Consider the following 6,769-nt stretch of genomic DNA (forward strand, 5'->3'; position numbering starts at 1 on the left):
ATACACAATGTATATTTTTCTATTTTTGAACACTTTTGAATACATGGTCAACATTTTTTAAAATACACATTCATTTTTTTAAATGGTAATAAACACCTATTTTAAAACTACATGAACATTTTTTTAAATGTTGCAAACACTTCTTTGCAATGCGGGAACATTTATTTAAACATTCACGTACTCCCTCTGATCCATAATTGACGCGCAATTAGTATAACTTTGTACTAAAGTTGTTAAGTATGCACCAATTAATATGGATCAGATGGAATACAATTTTTTTGATGGTACGGAACATCTTTTATGTACAATTTTTGTTTTACATTTTATAAACATTCATCAAAATTTCACATACATTTTTTTGAATCACATAAACAAACGAGTCATCTGCTTTACAATAGCACGATGGAATCTAGGGCGAGAGTGGGATGGGGAAGAAGAAAGTGGAGGAATGTAGAGATCGCCGATGTCAGATTCAGGTGCTCCCATGCTCCCAACATCCTATATATTTTTTGTTTTTTCTTGTGAATGTCATTAAAATCCAAACTCAAAATACTTTTTTGGGTTCTCCATGTGTATATGGATTCCGGATTTTTTTTAGAGATTATAGATACGTCTTGTGAACATTTTAAAAACAAACGTTTTTAAACATTTAAATTTGTTTTTAGACAAATTTAAATTTGTTTTCTGAAAGATTGTTTTGAGCAACAATTATTTTACTTTTTTTAGACAATTTATTTTTTGATAGATGTGAGCACTTATTTTTTGAGTGGCCGACGGAAGGCCCAGTACAGCAGGCCCTCTCAATTGCCGGCCCATTCATGATCGCCCCGCCCGTCTCTCTCTTCTCCCACCCCTCCGCCGTCGCCTCCCAGTCTCGCCGCGGCGGCCGGAGAGAGTACGCCATTACCGGCGAGCGATGTTCGGCCTGCAGGAGGGCGTCGTGCGTGGTGGGGCGGATGGGGAGCGACGCGCACCTCACCTCTACGACGACCCCGACCCTCCTCATCGACCACCTTCTCCTCCGCAGGTTCGTTTCTCCCCTCCTCTCGTCTCATATACCGTTGCAGAGTTCTGGCTCATTTGTGTGCGCCCGGCGCAGGTCCACCTCTAGCTCCTCTAGATTAGTCCAACCGCATCAGAGTTACTGCTGCTTCAAGCTAGATTTATACGCTCATGCTACTGCATAATTCTGGATCTTGGCAAACTAGTTGAATTTTGAAGGGTGCCATTTCTTGTTGTAGTGGACATGTGCTAGAAAGATGCTATTTCTGTAAGTAACCGGCATGTGCTCTTGGGAGTGACAGTAGAAAATTTCCTCGCTATCGCTGCGGGTGCCAAAATGAAGCTCTCTTTTCCATTAGCATATTCCACAAGGATTTCTATCAGACGTAAACCCATTAGTGATGGCCGGTATCAGATTGCACATTGACGCTCCACTCGTGTTAGTGGTTGTAAAGCAATGTGCCAGGGATCCGTCGCCATATGTTAGGAAATGCGGGCATACGCTCTGCTACTTGACACTATATGCATCTGAAGCCTTCTATCGTTATTGGCTTACTGTAGATAGTCTAATAATCCCCGTGGAGTAATGGGAGCTGCCTCTGTTGCACTTTAGATTGTTGATTTATTTTTCTTCTCTAAAAAAGATCTGTATGTTACTTGCTTTTCCATGTGTTGTCACTTTTTCTGTTCTGCCTATATAAAAGAGGAGGCAGCCTATTGTATGGGTGCTCTGCTTTTAGATATCGAGCTATAAAAAAGCTTGTACATTTCCTTTATCCTGAACATGGCCGTTCTATAAAAAAAAAGCTTGCCTGCTAGGTGCTTTCTTCTGACCTTTTGTAGATTAACCATCCGCAGTTACAAGTTCACTGAGAGGGAGAATTAACTGCCTTCACAGTAGGCATGTGATCGACGTAATGAGAGGGATAGATGAATCTGATATCTGGGTTGGAACATGGTCCATTGATCCTAGGATGGTGCCATAGCTAGCTTGTCTAGGTAGAGGTTAAATATCAGTCCTGAAGAGATGGGTCTGGCACTCTGATATTGCCACTACTACCACCGTTCCCCTTTTTTTGACTGAAATACCATAGGGGTAGCCCCTACAGTGTGATCTTTTATATAGATAAAAAAGGTTTACATGGCCCGCGGGTGAAATGAAAAGAAAAGATAAGGGGGTTAAACAAGGGGGCTCAAACAAATGGATGAAGAAACCGGTCTAACATGGGTTGAGCTAGAGAAGGCTTCACTCTGAAACTTCTGTAGCTCATATGTGTTTTAAGTTTGCCAACTCTGGCTTACAGCATTTGTTGTATTTCTGTGGTCACACTTTTGTTTCTCTTTCGAGGGAGCTTTTGTACATATGTGGAATTTGTATTTGCAGAATGTAACCCTCGTATAAGTGAGGTATTTTTTTTCTTGTTTAGGTTAATACCATGATCATTCAGGCCATTGCCTTGTTGGCTGATCTTTTGACAAATAGCATGCCATGAGGGTTCTTGACACGTACACTTCCAGTTGTAGGATATATAGAAGGAAGCTCCCTCGCTGTTACTTTTTACAATTTACTGACATTGCCAAATTACGTCTACCATTATATTGATGATTCTTTCTATTTCTCAAAAACAGAGTTCTATTACCTGCTTTTCTGGGTGTTGCCATGTCCCCTATTATGCCAGCCTGCCATGCTCATTGAAGCCATTGCCATGAGGGTTGGTGAACGGTAAGCTTGCTGGAAGCCTCATGATTGACTTGACCAATGACCATGCAAGTCCTCTGGAAGCCTCATGATTAACTTGACCAATGACCATGCAAGTCCTCGCAGACCAGCTAATGTACACTTACCTATTCTGCTAGCATGGGACGGTCCCAAAGCTTGTCTAAGCATCAGCTGAATTTCTGTACTAAAGATGTGAGTCTGATATTGGCACTAGCACCACCCCTTTTTGTTAATTTGTGTTCTTTCTCGAGCTCTCTTTTTTGTGTTTTAAGTTTGCCGACTTCAGCTCAATATTGTTGTATTTCTGTGGTGGCGCTTTTTCAGGGAGGGACCTTTTGTTGTTGATATGCCTTGAATTTGCATTTGTAATGTTGGACCATGCATTGAAGCAAATATTTTGCGGGTTTAGAAAGGTTATATTGGAAGATATCTCTCTAATATGTGAGGTATATTTTCTGGTTTGAAGCTCACTGATTGGTGAACAGTGAGCTTGATGGAGGCCTCATGATTGACCCGACCATGGTCCATTGAAAGTCCTGCCTTGCAATTATGGTAGCACTGCATTGTATTTATGGCAATTCTGTCCCAATGTGAACTTAATTGACCCCAAGTGAACTTCCCTGTAAGCTTCAGCCAGCTGAGCACTTGGCCTTCCATTCTATATATACATCCACTCTTCTTCTCTAAATTATTCACTCTTTTTCAGCATGCCTCCCCTCTACATACTACTCGGGCTTCTCCTCTTGCACACTCCTCTTTGGTGCTTCTCTGCAGCTGCATATGGAGACTCTCTCGCGGCAGGCCAAGCGCTCGCCGTTGATGGCAAGCTCGTCTCAAGAAACGGCAAGTTCGCCCTCGGCTTCTTCCAGCCAGCAGCAAGCAACATTAGTAAGTCGTCCTACAATGCCACCTCCAGCTGGTACCTTGGCATATGGTCCAACAAGATCCCAGTTTTCACTACCGTGTGGATTGCTAATAGGGACCAGCCCATCACCAACCCCAGTGTCAACCTAACACAGCTCAAGATATCAAGCGATGGCAATTTTGTCATCGTAAACCATGCCGCCAAAACTGAATCCGTTGTTTGGTCCAGTCACATTGTCAACAGGAAAACCAGTAGCAAAAACACCACCACCGCTAGTGCCGTTGTTCTCTTGAACAGTGGAAACCTTGCCCTACTAGCAAATAGACAAGAGATGTTGTGGCAGACCTTTGACTACCCAACAGATATCAGGCTTCCTGGCGCCAAGTTGGGCAGGAACAAGGTCACTGGTTTCAGTCACCAGTACATATCAAAAAAGAGTCTCATTGATCCGGGTTTTGGCTCATACAGCATTGAACTAAAAGACACCAGCGGGATTGTCCTCATGCGCCGCAACAACCCCCTGGTAAAGTATCAGACTTATGCAACCACGGAATCATCATCTTTGATACCAATACTCAAGTCATTACTAGATTTGAATCCTCGGACCAAAGGTTTGATTAATCCAATATATGTCAATAACAACCAAGAGGAGTACTACACGTACACTTTACTGGATGAATCATCAACTTCCATGTTTGTCTTGCTAGACATCTCTGGTCAGGTCAAGCTGAATATTTGGTCACAAGCCAACCAGTCTTGGCAAACCATATATTCCGAGCCTGCAGATCCTTGCAGTCCGCCTGCTACATGCGGACCTTTCACGGTCTGCAATGGCATTGCACATCCATCCTGTGACTGTATGGAGAGCTTCTCCCATAAGTCACCGCAGGATTGGGAGTTTGAGGATCGAACAGGAGGATGCATCAGAAACACACTGTTACATTGCAGCACTAGTGGTAACAACAAAAACATGACAAGTTCATCAGACATTTTCCACCCCATTGCTCAAGTTCAATTGCCCTACAACCCGCAAATAATAGATGTTGCTACCACTCAGAGCAAATGTGAAGAAGCATGTCTCGGTTCCTGCTCCTGCACTGCTTATTCCTATAGCAATAGCAGATGCTCTGTCTGGCACGGGGAATTGTTTAGTGTAAATCTGAATGATGGCAATGATAATACTCCCTCCGTCCGGAATTACTTGTCGCGAAAATGGATGTATCTAGAACTAAAATTCGTCTAGATACATCCATTTCCCCGACAAGTATTTCCGGACGGAGGGAGTAATTCTGAAGATGTTCTTTACCTTGGCCTTGCCGCCAAAGATTTGCTGCCAAGTTCCAGAAAAAATAAAAGAAAACCAAACGTCGGAGTTGTTGCTGCTGCAAGTATTATTGGTTTTGGGTTACTGATGCTCATGCTGTTGTCACTGATTTGGAGGAAACAAATTCAAGTGGTGTGGTTTGCCTTTATACGGCAATCAAGGTAGTGCTGGTGGAATTATAGCCTTCAGATACACTGACTTAGTTAGTGCCACTAAAAACTTCTCCGAAAAGCTTGGAGGTGGTGGTTTTGGTTCTGTATACAAGGGAATGTTAAGTGACTCGACAATTACTATAGCAGTGAAAAAGCTTGATGGTGACCGCCAAGGAGAGAAGCAATTCAGGGCCGAGGTGAGCTCAATTGGACTGATCCAACACATAAATCTAGTCAAATTGATTGGTTTCTGCTGTGAAGGCGACCACAGATTACTTGTGTATGAACACATGTTTAATGGGTCTCTTGATGGTCATCTATTTAAGAAGAGCAATGTTGATGCTGCCGTCCTAAGTTGGAACACCAGATATCAGATAACCCTAGGAGTTGCTAGAGGATTATCATACTTGCATCAGAGTTGTCGTGAGTGCATCATACACTGCGATATTAAGCCGGAGAACATACTTCTGGATGCATCATTTGTTCCTAAAGTTGCAGACTTTGGGCTGGCAGCATTTGTGGGAAGGGATTTCAGCAGAATTCTGACTTCATTCAGAGGAACTGCAGGTTATCTTGCCCCAGAGTGGCTTACCGGAGTGGCAATCACACCGAAAGTTGACGTTTACGGCTTCGGCATGGTTCTGTTGGAAGTCATATCTGGAAGGAGGAATTCCTCGTCTGAAGAATCATACAACACTAGCAGCAGCAGTAACCAGAATGTTATATATTTCCCTGTTCAAGCCATCAACAAGCTTCACGGCGGAGATTTGAAGAGTTTGGTGGATCCACAGTTACATGGTGACTTCAACTTGGAAGAGGCTGAAAGGGTTTGCAAAGTTGCAGGTTGGTGCATCCAAGATAATGAGTTGGATCGGCCGACAATGGGTGAAGTGGTCCGGGTTCTCGAGGGTCAACAGGAGATTGATGTGCCCCCAATGCCAAGATTGCTTGCAGCTGTAACGGAACAATCTGGTGCTCCAACTTTAATGTAATAATAATTTGTAGTCGATATTAGTAGTCTTTGTTAATTTCAGCAATTTTATTGAAGTTGTATTGTGGAGAGGAAGGAATAAAGGAAGGCAAGTTTGCAGTTTTTAATTAGATGTCTCTTATTTAGGTGTTTTAACGCCAATTTTATATGGTAAACAATCATTGTAGCAAAATATGGCAGAGATAGAAATATGTGCATGGTTTGTTCTTTTCAGAGCCAGGATGGAAACTTCAGAACTTCTAGCTGCAGTGCAGGAATAGGTTACTATTGGCATACTTAGACAAGATGCTAGCTATGGGTTAAATAATTGTTTTCAAACTGCACCAGTTTCTTCAGTTCTGCGAGTAGGTATTCTCAAACAGACCTGAAAGCTGTGGGTGGATATGATCAAGAGACCTCATCCGCTGTATAATCGCCTGGTATTTTGAAATTTCTGTGCGATTTGTACAATCCTTGATGAGCCAATCATGGCATCTTGGATTTCAATGTTGCGCTTGTCCTTTGTGGGGTGCCAGCTGAACCGACCACCTTCGGAGACTCTGAAAAGAGTGTACATGCTTTCCTGTGACAATCACAAACAACGTAGCAATCTTCATGCTGCAAGTTTGTTTGTGAAGTTTCTTCGGCATAGGTTGTGAGTTGGAATCCTGGCTGAAATGACACCAGCAGGATATGTCTATGTTAGTCCGAAGTGTACCCTAAGCTTCAGTAAGGT

General features: G+C 42.8%; 1 pseudogene; it reads left to right on the forward strand.

Annotated features, from left to right (window-relative positions):
- Positions 1-815: 815 nt before the first annotated feature.
- Positions 816-6,161, forward strand: LOC109771519 (G-type lectin S-receptor-like serine/threonine-protein kinase At2g19130; annotated as a pseudogene).
- Positions 6,162-6,769: the final 608 nt, after the last annotated feature.

This window comes from Aegilops tauschii, chromosome 5 (genome assembly GCF_002575655.3).
Source record: "Aegilops tauschii subsp. strangulata cultivar AL8/78 chromosome 5, Aet v6.0, whole genome shotgun sequence".
In the NCBI taxonomy this organism is placed as follows: domain Eukaryota; kingdom Viridiplantae; phylum Streptophyta; class Magnoliopsida; order Poales; family Poaceae; genus Aegilops; species Aegilops tauschii.